This window comes from Penaeus chinensis, chromosome 8, assembly GCF_019202785.1.
Source record: "Penaeus chinensis breed Huanghai No. 1 chromosome 8, ASM1920278v2, whole genome shotgun sequence".
Classification (NCBI taxonomy): domain Eukaryota; kingdom Metazoa; phylum Arthropoda; class Malacostraca; order Decapoda; family Penaeidae; genus Penaeus; species Penaeus chinensis.
Window position 1 is genome coordinate 40,080,008 of NC_061826.1, and position 13,642 is coordinate 40,093,649.

At 37.2% G+C, this 13,642-nt stretch overlaps 1 protein-coding gene across 2 annotated transcripts in view; it reads right to left on the reverse strand.

Annotated features, from left to right (window-relative positions):
- Positions 1–13,410: 13,410 nt before the first annotated feature.
- LOC125028281 overlaps positions 13,411–13,642 on the reverse strand; it is a 1,608-nt gene continuing 1,376 nt past the window's right edge. For both annotated transcript variants that reach the window (XM_047617721.1, XM_047617722.1), the window contains exon 2: positions 13,411–13,642. This exon is cut by the window's right edge and continues 874 nt beyond it. The gene's annotated coding sequence lies outside the window, so the exon portion shown is untranslated.

The window sequence follows — 13,642 nt, forward strand, 5'->3', positions numbered from 1 at the left end:
TTTCCCGAATTCTTTTACGCTGATATTTAAATTTCATAAGTTATTTACAGTTATGTTGTCCATTATTCATCGCTATCGTCTTCATCATCGTAAAATCTAGTAAGCTCATTGCCACCGCAGAGCAAAAGTACAAACTAAAGTACTCGGGAATTGAACATGTTTTGTTCAGGACAACATAGTGGATTTGCTCTTCATGACTGATAACTGCATATTGTGTTAGCTTTTGTTGTCGGATGGGTTTTTGTTTTTCCTAATTTATTCATTTATTTGCTTATCTATTTGATCTCTTTATTTATTTATGTGCGTGTGACATGTGTTGTTGGGGTACTTGTAGCAAAGAGAGAGAGAGAGAGAGGATGGAAAGGGAGAGTGAGAGGAGAGAGAGAGGGGGGGGGGAGAGAGAGAGAAAAAAGAGAGAGAGGATGAGAGGAGAGGAGTGAGAGAGAAGAAGAAAGAGTGAGAGAAAGAGAGAGTGGAGAGAGAGGAGATAAAAAAAAGAAAAGAAGAGAGGAGTGAGAGAGAGAAGAGGAGAGAGGGGGGGGGGAGGGAGGGGGGAGAGAGAGAGAAGAGGGGAGTGAGAGAGAGAGAGGGGAAGAGGGAGAGAGTGAGAGAGGAGAGGGAAGGGGAGAAGAGAGTGGGAGAGAGAGGAAGAGAGAGAGAGGGGAGAGAGAGAAGAGAGAAGAGAGAGGGAGAAAAGAGAAAAAGAAAGAAAGAGAGAGAGAGGGGGAGAGAGAGGGGAGAGAGATGAGAAGAAGAAGAAGAGAGAAAGAAAGAGAGGGAGGAGAGAGAGAGAAAGAGGGAGGAGTGGAGGAGAGAGAGGAAGAGTGTGTCACAGATGGCTTTATGTGGAGGAAATAAAAGACCTTTCAATGGAAAAAATTTTCCCTATTAACGTATAAAACCCATTTGTGAAACCCCAATTATAAACCTTTTTAAATCGCAAACTCCAGATGATGATTTAGAATAGAAAAAAAGGGGACAAGTTGTTTTTAAATATTTTTAAAACCCCAAGGGGAAATTTTTAAACAGAAAAAAATTTTGAAAAAAAAACTAAAATCGGGTGTAATTTCTGTCTAAGGAGTTAAACGCGACGATAAAGCGGCCAAAAACTTCGTGAAGTCCCCTTAAAGGAATTTTTTAAGATCGCAAATCAGTTCTCACCCAAAAATGTTATGCTGAAAAAAATGGGGCTTTACTAACAAATGTATTTTTAAAGCAAGGAAAGCCCCGGCAAATTCGCTAGGTTTTTAGTTTTTTTTTAAAATAAAAAGCAAAACCCAGATTTCAGTTAATTTTTTGGTGAATGTATCCTTTCTGATGCCCTAACACATTTTTTTTTTTAAAACAATTTAACCCTTTTAATTTATCCTAAAATTTATAAAAGATAAGGTGTTCTTTCCCAAAAATAGGATATCCATCCGTAGATTTGTTGCTGAAGAAATCACCGATTGCACTTTTAATATCAGTTGTTTAAATTATTTTCACGGATATTGTGGTTCTCGTCACAGCACGCGCAAAACTCTATTTGCTTACTACGAACGACAAATATATTGTTATGTTGAGAATTTACTGCCCTTTTTAATTTCCTTTAAGCCCCATGGGCCCCTCTCTCTCATTTCTCTCTCTCTTCTCTCTCTTTCTTTTCTCTCTCTCTTTTTCTCTCTTCTCTCTCTCTTTTCTCTCTCTCTTTCTATCCCCCCCTCTCTCTCTTTCTATATCACCCTTTTCTCTCTTTCTATATCTCTCTTTCTCTCTCTTTCTTTCTATATCTCCCCCACTCTCTCTCTTTTTACATCTCCCTCTCTCTCTTGCCCATCTCTCTCTCTCTTTTTTTCTATCTTTTTTCTCTTCTCTCTTGCCATTTTCTCTCTCTCTTTTTTTTTATCTCATCTCTCTCTCTCTCTCTTTTTCCTTCTCTCTCTTCTTTTTCTCTCTTTTTCTCTTTTTTCTTCTTTTCTCTTCTTCTGCCCCCCCCCCCTCTTTTTATTTTTCCCCCTTTTTCTCTCTTTCTGGATCTTTCTCTCTTCTTTCTCCCCTCTCTCTCTCTCTCTCTCTCCCCTCTCCCTTTTTCTCTCCTCTCTCTCTCTCTCTCTCTCCTTCTCTTATTTCTCTCTCTCTGTATATATAATTTAAAATTTTTATAATATTTTAATTTATTAATATTTATATTAAAATATATTGTTTTACCCCCAAAGATCTATTACCTATTTCCTCTTTCGCTTCGGTTTTCCAAAAAACGCACGGCCAACACACATAAAAAAAAGGGGTAGATGGACGAAAAACACAGGGCAAAACACCGGCAGCGAAAGCAAAACACAGTTGCAACTTTTTAATCAGGAAACAAGACCCCCTCTGGCGTTTAATGAAGCACAGGTTCGAATCCCAAATGTTTTTTTTTGAGCCAACCCTTTTGTTTTCCAAAAGAAATGATAATTTGATTTTACCGAGATGATAATCATAATGATAATGAAAATCAAAACAGTGATTAAAATAAACCAATTTTGAAATCTATTAATCTCAGCAGACGAGAATTCGGGGAAATGGAAAAATTTTGAAATTTGGAAAGGTTTATATTTTCTCCCCCGCCATAAATTTAATTTTTTTAATTGCTTTAGAAAGATCCGATTTAAGGCTGACTAATAATGGTGTAAATTATTTTACGAGGTAGAGATTGATTGGCCGTTTAAAGGAAATTTCGACCTACATTTTTCGGGATAAGGCTAAGAAAATCAAATAAACTGATGGAGTAAGAAAAAAATAAGAATATTAAAGTATATGAGAAAAAAAATCACGGAAAAGAGAGTCATGTTTTATCCGAAACCTTTCTTTCTTTCTCCCTCTTTTTCTCTCTTTCTATATCACCCTTTTCTCTCTTTCTATATCACCCTTTTCTCTCTTTCTATATCTCTCTTTCTCTCTCTCTCTCTTACCTGACAGAGAATATTTAGAAATACAAGTGAATTAATCAACGAAAAAGTGATGTGATGGACCAACAATACTGAAACGACCAGGAATTACTCAAAATCACTGTTTAGCGATGTCATGCCTGTTTCTTATTATGATTGTTGTTATCCAATCACAGAGAGAGAGAGGAGGAAAGGGAAAGGAGGGAGGAGGGAAGGGAGGGAGGAGGGAAGGGAGGGAGGGAGAGAGAGAGAAAGAGGAGAAAGAGAGAGAGAGAGAGAGAGAGAGAGAGAGAGAGAGAGAGAGAGAGAGAGAGAGAGAGAGAGAGAGAGAGAGAGAGAGAGAGAGAGAGAGAGAGAGAGAGAGAGAGAGAGAGAGAGAGAGAGAGAGAGAGAGAGAGAGAGAGAGAGAGAGAGAGAGAGAGAGAGAGAGAGAGAGAGAGAGAGAGAGAGAGAGAGAGAGAGAGAGAGAGAGAGAGAGAGAGAGAGAGAGAGAGAGAGAGAGAGAGAGAGAGAGAGAGAGAGAGAGAGAGAGAGAGAGAGAGAGAGAGAGAGAGAGAGAGAGAGAGAGAGAGAGAGAGAGAGAGAGAGAGAGAGAGAGAGAGAGAGAGAGAGAGAGAGAGAGAGAGAGAGAGAGAGAGAGAGAGAGAGAGAGAGAGAGAGAGAGAGAGAGAGAGAGAGAGAGAGAGAGAGAGAGAGAGAGAGAGAGAGAGAGAGAGAGAGAGAGAGAGAGAGAGAGAGAGAGAGAGAGAGAGAGAGAGAGAGAGAGAGAGAGAGAGAGAGAGAGAGAGAGAGAGAGAGAGAGAGAGAGAGAGAGAGAGAGAGAGAGAGAGAGAGAGAGAGAGAGAGAGAGAGAGAGAGAGAGAGAGAGAGAGAGAGAGAGAGAGAGAGAGAGAGAGAGAGAGAGAGAGAGAGAGAGAGAGAGAGAGAGAGAGAGAGAGAGAGAGAGAGAGAGAGAGAGAGAGAGAGAGAGAGAGAGAGAGAGAGAGAGAGAGAGAGAGAGAGAGAGAGAGAGAGAGAGAGAGAGAGAGAGAGAGAGAGAGAGAGAGAGAGAGAGAGAGAGAGAGAGAGAGAGAGAGAGAGAGAGAGAGAGAGAGAGAGAGAGAGAGAGAGAGAGAGAGAGAGAGAGAGAGAGAGAGAGAGAGAGAGAGAGAGAGAGAGAGAGAGAGAGAGAGAGAGAGAGAGAGAGAGAGAGAGAGAGAGAGAGAGAGAGAGAGAGAGAGAGAGAGAGAGAGAGAGAGAGAGAGAGAGAGAGAGAGAGAGAGAGAGAGAGAGAGAGAGAGAGAGAGAGAGAGAGAGAGAGAGAGAGAGAGAGAGAGAGAGAGAGAGAGAGAGAGAGAGAGAGAGAGAGAGAGAGAGAGAGAGAGAGAGAGAGAGAGAGAGAGAGAGAGAGAGAGAGAGAGAGAGAGAGAGAGAGAGAGAGAGAGAGAGAGAGAGAGAGAGAGAGAGAGAGAGAGAGAGAGAGAGAGAGAGAGAGAGAGAGAGAGAGAGAGAGAGAGAGAGAGAGAGAGAGAGAGAGAGAGAGAGAGAGAGAGAGAGAGAGAGAGAGAGAGAGAGAGAGAGAGAGAGAGAGAGAGAGAGAGAGAGAGAGAGAGAGAGAGAGAGAGAGAGAGAGAGAGAGAGAGAGAGAGAGAGAGAGAGAGAGAGAGAGAGAGAGAGAGAGAGAGAGAGAGAGAGAGAGAGAGAGAGAGAGAGAGAGAGAGAGAGAGAGAGAGAGAGAGAGAGAGAGAGAGAGAGAGAGAGAGAGAGAGAGAGAGAGAGAGAGAGAGAGAGAGAGAGAGAGAGAGAGAGAGAGAGAGAGAGAGAGAGAGAGAGAGAGAGAGAGAGAGAGAGAGAGAGAGAGAGAGAGAGAGAGAGAGAGAGAGAGAGAGAGAGAGAGAGAGAGAGAGAGAGAGAGAGAGAGAGAGAGAGAGAGAGAGAGAGAGAGAGAGAGAGAGAGAGAGAGAGAGAGAGAGAGAGAGAGAGAGAGAGAGAGAGAGAGAGAGAGAGAGAGAGAGAGAGAGAGAGAGAGAGAGAGAGAGAGAGAGAGAGAGAGAGAGAGAGAGAGAGAGAGAGAGAGAGAGAGAGAGAGAGAGAGAGAGAGAGAGAGAGAGAGAGAGAGAGAGAGAGAGAGAGAGAGAGAGAGAGAGAGAGAGAGAGAGAGAGAGAGAGAGAGAGAGAGAGAGAGAGAGAGAGAGAGAGAGAGAGAGAGAGAGAGAGAGAGAGAGAGAGAGAGAGAGAGAGAGAGAGAGAGAGAGAGAGAGAGAGAGAGAGAGAGAGAGAGAGAGAGAGAGAGAGAGAGAGAGAGAGAGAGAGAGAGAGAGAGAGAGAGAGAGAGAGAGAGAGAGAGAGAGAGAGAGAGAGAGAGAGATAGAGAGAAAGAGAGAGAGAGAGAGAGAGAGAGAGAAAGAGAGAAAGAGAGAGAGAGAAAGAGAGAGAATGTTTTCTACTTATGGGAAAGTTTATTATAATCACGTGACCAGCATCTGACAGAGAATGGACTCTCTCGTTCTCTCATCTCCCGAAAACGGACGGGCTAAATATAGGAAAATTCCTTCACTGTTCCTTATCGTTTATCCTTATCAACTTTACTAGAATTATTAACAATGGAAAAAGTATTTTAATGAAGATGACTGAAATAAATATACTTTTCGAATATATATATGATATCTCCTTTGTCGTATTTCCTTAAACACATTCACAGGATTTCCATCATTACCATAATCCAATACATTCATTTCTCCTGGAGACTAAAATTAAAAAACAAAGGACACGGAAATCAACCCCCCCCCCCCTCCCACCTCCATTCTTAAGGCGAGAGTTTTACTCAATAAGTCATTTTGTATTTTATTTACTGAATTTTGCTATTTGTGATTAATAATTTGTAAACTGTGTCAGTTTTATGCTTTTTGGCATAGTTATAAGAATATGTCTAATTTGTATATGCGTGTGTGTGTGTGTGTGAGTGTGTGAGTGTGTGTGTGTGTCTAGTTCTCATGTGAGCAAAAAGTCTTATGCACAGAAATCTTCAAATCTCTATGATATGGATATAAGATGTCTGTAATTTACACTGGAAAATGCACTTACTCGTTTGATTAGATAATAATTTCAATAAGTGAGCATTTTACATATCAGCAATACAGAGTCGCTTCTTTTATATCAGTAAATGTAATTATATGTTATCATAGTACTACTGAAGAAAAATAGATGGATAGTTTTGCTACTTTACAAACATAGTGAATTATTTTCACCGACAAACTTTTCTTATTGGTGAAGAGCTCAAAAAAGATAAGATAATTGTTATGTCAGTATAGTTATATAATTGGCATACCTTTAATATATATCACTACTTTTAGAATTAACAGTAGGTATAAATGAGGAAACGTGTGCGAATGAAAGTATAAGCACAGAATATAACAGCTTGACATTCATGTAAGAAGTGCATAAGTGCAAGGATACTATTCTATAGATTATTTTTACAAAGATATCCTCAGATTTGGAACGTTCGCAAAATGTTCTCTGTATTCCCACAATCTTACGTTCTCTCTTTTCTTACGTGTGTAAAAAAACTATCAATCTACTTATGTGAATTTGTTTCTTTCTGCAAATTAAGAATATCTGTAATACGAGTGATAGCCGCATAAATATTTGTGCTCATACTGCAAGGATAAGAAACAATTCTGAGACTACCCAAGGACTAGTGTGTTATGAAGCCTCGTTGCTGAAAAAAAAATCGCTGCAAAAGTTTCTCAGTAGCTGTAGAGGTAAAAAAAATATATATATCTAGGATAAGGATTAGTACATAAACAATCCCTGAAATGCCAAACCAATCATCAACGTTATGTAAGTACGCTGAATTTCGTCAATGATTTGAATGATCCGCATTACCGTATTACTAACGTGTTTTTGATATGAATATCTTCGATGATAAACCACCGGATATGAAAAAAATCACATATGCTGGATGCTATTATTCATTCTGTACGTGAATAGAAACTGTCCGTAAGCAGCTGTACTTGGGTACTTATTGCTGTGTTTTTCATGGAACGTGTAAACAATAGACAGGATAGATTGACGCAGCAACAGTATGTTATATCTAAATGTATTCCTTCCAGAGGCGCTTACTAGGGATGCTGTGAGCGCAAGTAGAGGATAACAAAAATTCGAACATTCTTTCAAGAAAAGCTTACGTTGTTGAGTGATGTGCATTTGATTTCGTTTGGAAGATAGACTTTTGGTTTCTACATACAAGATATAGAGACGGGGCAATGAGACGATACTACAGGCAAATACCAATGATAAATGAGGAATACGAAAATAGAATATGCAGCAGTCTCACAAACACATAAACAGACATAAACACACATGCATATATATATATATATATATATATATATATATATATATATATATATATATATATATATATATATATATTTATATATATACATATATATACATATATATATATACATATATATACACATATATATATATATATATATATATATATATATATATATTGTTTAAATACCCCCTTTGTTCTTTTTGATTTATCACCTCAACTTGGTGGTGCGAGCGGTATGACGGGCGACTTCGGATCCAAAGCGCCACGTTCGATTCCCCTCCAAGCCAAGTGTAGATGTGCACGCAGGCCCCACCTTCATCATCATCTTTTCAGTTCGTCATTATCAGTACCTTTTCATCACGATTCTTGTCATACTATATTATTATCATCAATTTAATCATCGGTATCATGACTGCTACTACTGTATATATATATATATATATATATATATATATGTATGGATATGTATCTATGTATATATGTATGTGTGTATATATATATATATATATATATATGTACCTCTGTGTATATGTGTATATATATGTATATATATAAATATATATATATGTATTATATATATATATATATCATATATGTATATATGTATATCTGAGTGTTGTATTTTTTTCTTTCCACCGAAGATGCCAGTATGATTGGCATCTTGGCAAAGAAGAAATTTAAATCGTAGGTGTTTGGCCTGTTCGGTGAGTGAGTGAGATGAGAAATTTAATTAAACGAAACAGTGAAAAGGAGAGGGAGAAGGAGACACACACACACACACAAATACACACATACACACAAACAAAACAAAAACATATTCGAATAATAAATTCGTAAAAAGAAACTGGCATACCTTGCATTATCATTGGCATTATTATTGGTATTATTATTATCATTACTATCATTAGCATTAGCATTATTATCATTATTGTTGTTCTTGTTCTCACTATCATATCATAATCATTATCATAATCATTATCATTATCATAATCATTAATATTACCAGTTGCTATTATATGATATTACCATTATTATCATCATTTATCTTATTATTCTCTTTGTCTCTCTCCTTTCTATCTCTGTGTCTGTCTTTCTGTACCTCTTTCCTTCTCTGTCAACGCTGTCACAAATTTAATTCAGCTTTCTTCCAGTATATAAGGAACCAGTTAGATATACTAGTTATTCAATTGTGATAGCGTTTTAGCATAATTGGGCACTGAGTAGAGCAGGATACAGAGGAAAGGGAAAAGGGGATGAGAACGTAATTTGATGAACAGTATTGGTAGTTAAGAAAAAGGTGTATGAGAGGGATATATAGCAAGTAAATATACGATATTGTATTGTACTGATTTTTAACTCATTGTAAACTGTCGTACACACAGAATGTCTATACCCTACGCTTAGGCTGCGTTTACACCACGCGAGTCGAGTCGCACCATTTGATGCGATTCATTTTGACTTTTGTCATTTATTCCCAGACCTGGTGAACCATCCAGAAATATCCTACAACTTTTTTAGGATGACACATGAAAATTTTAAGAAGCAGGTGGAAATTAATGGAATTCTATAAAGAAAATCAACACTAACTAAGAAGAAAGAATGGCCTTTTTCGTAAGGTAAGAAGTATTTTATTGAACATTCCAATAATTATTGCAAATAGGCTTCCTTGTAGGGCAATAGTAAATGAATGAAACATGAAGACAGTTCATGTATTCCTGCTGGAATGGTACAACTCTTAAGTAAGGAATCATGAAATTCTAAACAATTTATCAGATGTTAGCATACTCTGAGTAATTGTCACTTACATTGGATATACATGATGATGGTGTATGTGACTGATTCTGATCAGTCCAGTAGCCTTACTGAACAGAGGGTCGGGTTTAAACATCTTCCTACGAAAGTCTTCATATATTTCAATTTTAATGTCTATGTTGTCAATTGGCGACAGTTGTTTCATCATAGGCAGTATGGTTAACAGAAACTGGCGATCTGGGTCATTAACATTTTGTGAAGACGCTTGTTCTCTCACTTGTTTTAATTCTTCTAGAAAACGCATATCCATCTCATCTGCAGTGTCCCTACTTAATTAATTGTGCAATTATATATGTATATGTATATGTATACATATATCTATATATTTTTTACGGAGCATAGTAGTAAGCTACAGGATCACAATTATTATAAGGTAATGACTTTCACTACTGAACGGTTATTTACTGTAAAAAAAAATAATAATAATTAACGCTTGTCACTGTATTTCTTTCCAGACATGTGGTTACTGGAGATTTTTTTGTTTTCCTTGGTTATCAGTTTCGTGTTAGTAGGGCCACAGTGCACAAGATTGTCAAGAAAACCAGCAATGTCATATGGGAAACTACAACCACCGTATTTGCCAGTACCTAATGAACACCAGTGGGAAGAAATAGCCAGAGCATTTTTTCGAAAAATGTAATATTCCTTGCTGTATTGGGAGTATTGATGGCAAACACTGTCGGCTGAAATGTCCGGTTGGAGGAGGATCACTTTCCTATAATTAAAAAGGATACCATTCTATTGTTCTCCTAGCCGTTGCTGATGCCAACTGCTGTTTCACACTGATTGATGTTGGATCATACGGACGAAACAGTAACAGTTCGGTTTTCATTTAATCAAATCTGGGTAGGTCATTTATTTCTGGATGTTTAGGTATTTCACAGTTACGTAAAATACCAAATACTGCAACCAAAATACCATTCTTTCTTGTGGGAGATGATTTTTTTTCCTCTGAAGCCTCATCTGATGAGACTATATCCTAGAAAGGACTTGGCCTACTCCAAAAGAGTTTATTACTATCGGATCAGCAGGGCTAGAAGAACAGAGTGTGCCTAGGGAATGTTAGCTAAAACATTTGGTGTACTTCAGACATCGATGGGGACTAGACTAGTGAAGTATCTAAATCATTGGTGAAAAGCATTTGTGTACTTCATAATTTTATTCATCATGAAAACAATTTCAACTACTCTCCATGGGATGATGTTAATGATGCAACGCAATCCAATTATTCAAACTCAAACCTGACAGCAAAAAGAAGCACGAGGCCTAAACAGAAGGTATGTCAGTCCGTGATATCTTGAAAGAATATTTTGTTTCCCCAGGCTGGAGCTCTTGAGTGGCAAGACCGAATGAACTTGTAGCGTAAATTTCATGGCGAAAATAAGCCTAATGTTTAGTTCATAGTAAATAAAGCTAATGTACAGTTCATAGCCTAGTGCATAGTTCAAAGTGAATAAAACTGTTGCCTTATCAGCGCAGCAGCAACCTCCTTCCACAGGGCAGCTATGACATCACGAGCCCGGTGGCTGCGGTCACTGGGATCACATATAGCAGGGCGCTCTCGAACTAAGTTGATTAGGAACTCCACTTGCATGATGATCACACCACGACGGATTCGCAGTGATTGATGTAGAAAATGGGTCCAGCCCTAAATGTGACTCGACGAGACGCGACGCGCCGTGACTTGGCTTGACTCGACTCTTCCGGTGTAAACAGTTTTTCAAAGATCCATACAAATTAATGTTAAACTGGGGTGGCGATTCATAACGCGTGATGACTCGCCTTGACTTGACGCGACTCGACTCGCTTGTTTCACCCTTCCCGCCAGGTATCACTTATTGAGGCAGGGGGTTGAAGCCTGTGAGCTGTACCCCCAAAGAGTTACATGGGGAGGGGGGGGGGCAAGATTTGAAACAAAAAGAAAAAGAAAAGGCAATTCTCTTTGAGAACTATGAAATATGGTCAATTCGATGTTCTCTGTGCAAAGAAACAAGTGCAACCATCACACTAGTGAAGGTAATTTTTTTTTTTTTTTTTTTTTTGTGATATTAGTATGTGCCAAGTATGCCGATAAAATGCAGTATTTGAGGAAGGAAACCACTGCATTGAGGCTAGATAGATACATTTTTTAACCACTCATATGCCTTCATTTTATCTGCTTTGCTTTAAGTGTGAATATAATTTGATGTTGCATATTTCTACATGGTCTGCCCTTTTCGACTTATCAAAAGTAACATTTTAACGTCTTAGATATGTATACATTTAAAATATACTCCTTAGAAAACCAGTAAATCGCGCTACCATAGTTAACAACCTATCAAAATACATGTGCGATTTATCAACCTCCAATGGTTTGACCTGATTTGCAGAGGTCACACATCTACATTGCAGATCAGACCATTAATTTCCGCAATTTCCCTCATAAACCAGAGAGCCAAAGATGGAAATCTTTAACTAGGGGATTGACATGACATAAACCTTATATATAGGAATTTGAGTCAATGTACAGATAATTTTTTTTTCGTTTTCTTGGTCAAAGACATCATTATTCACGTCTAGAACTGTTATAATGAAAACCAGGCTATCAGTAAATGTTATAAATGTTCTCAGGGTTTTTCTACATCATCTTTTTTTTTTCTTTCTGTTTTTGTTCATTAAGTTGTGCTGTGGTTCTTTTTTTAATGGTTAATTATCGTTGATTTACTTATTCATGTTCACACGTACTGCAAATGCACAGTATCTTGTTTAAAATATCATCATACAAATTGGGTAGAATATATAAGAAAATGGGAACCCCGGTGTAGAGAACCTTCAGTGTTATTTTCGGCTTTTTAAGGTTAACTTTTTTTTCATAAGAACTGTATTATGTTTTATAGTTTTTTATTTTTTTTATTATCTTCTATATCTTTATATATCATAATTCTAATCTCACAGTCCACTACCGGACAGCGAATGTCTGAGCTTATTTCATATAATGTGAATCTCGTACGTTGGGTCAGGAATTTCGTTATTTTATTTTCTTGAAGATGATTCAACAGGCCTATAGACTAGTAGAAATACTTTCCAAAAAAATATGCTTGGTTTAAATTCTTAAATGAACTTGAAATTCCCCTAAAGTTATATTCCAACCACTATTTGCATATGGATATCTCCATGCTTTAAAAATGACAGTGGTATCTAAGATGACAGAATATGCAATTTTTACCCTTAAAACGTTTATCACAGAGCCTCTGATTTTTAGTATCAATTATTTACGTGGTTGTATATATATTAACAGTTCAGTTTGCTCAGTGGGATATTTCAATTCAAATTAAGTTTTTATAATTTTAAAAGAACAGTAGCATCCTCTCTCTCTCTCTCAAATATACGTATGTATTTGTTTGCGTTATAATCAATGAAAATTACTCTATTTTCTATGGTAAGTTAGTTAAGAACAAATCAAAGAAAACTTAATATCTTTAGGAGTAACTTATCTATATCATATTTCCCATATGCCAGCTACAAATGTCTTGGTCATTTTTGTACGGGCTGTAGTACACACACACACACACGCACACACACACACACATACACACACACACACACACACACACACACACACACACACACACACACACACACACACACACACACACACACACACACACACACACACACAATGTACGGTGATTATGTCTGAATATATACAACACGCAATCTCATAGCACTAGATACAATGCAAAATAGCTAAAACCCTTCTACCAATAGCTTTACTGCTGAATATCTAATGTAATTTTAAATATGCAGTGTTAAACGTTCGCCTGAGCGAGAAATGTCATGTTTAGGTAACTAAAAATTTGATAATAACACGATAACAGAGAGCGAACTCGTGTAACAATTTAAGATATTCAATACGACAGAATATCATACATTATTAGCAAATGCGCTTGTCTGAAATCAGTAAAAAAAAATAATAGTAATAATAAGTGACATACTTAGTGTATGCGAATACGTATCGCATGACACGTTCGTAATGCGCCAACTTGATACTGATTTAGTTATATCCTCAACAAATATGAGTTTTTTTGTTTTTTTTTCATAACGTCGTCAAAACGCGAGGTACTTCAGTTGTAGCCCCTAAACTGTAGACCAGCGACACTTAGCCAAGCAATAAATCAATTTTTAATACGTGTACAATACATGGCGTGTTCTGGCCGCTAAAATAAAGTAGGTGAGATTTCAGGACAAATTTGCTGAACATGCAAAAACATACACGCTCATACACATATTTACATGTACAGACTCTGCGTGCGTGACTTTATATTAAGGAATTTCTTTCTTTTTAATGGACCTTACGAATATATGTAATTAATGTTATAAAAGGCTGCAAAAAATGAGAATTTTATTACACACAAATACACAGCATCATTGTATAAAATATATTATCTTATATGCGTCAATAAATATGAATATAATACAGTTGAGGTAAAAAGATTTTCTTTACACATTAGATTTTCCGTGATATGATATTGCATATAAAAAGGTCAGATCACACTAAAACAGTGTCTTCTGAAAATAGCAGCTACAGTTCGACCTCAATAACAAGCAAATTGTTTTGTTG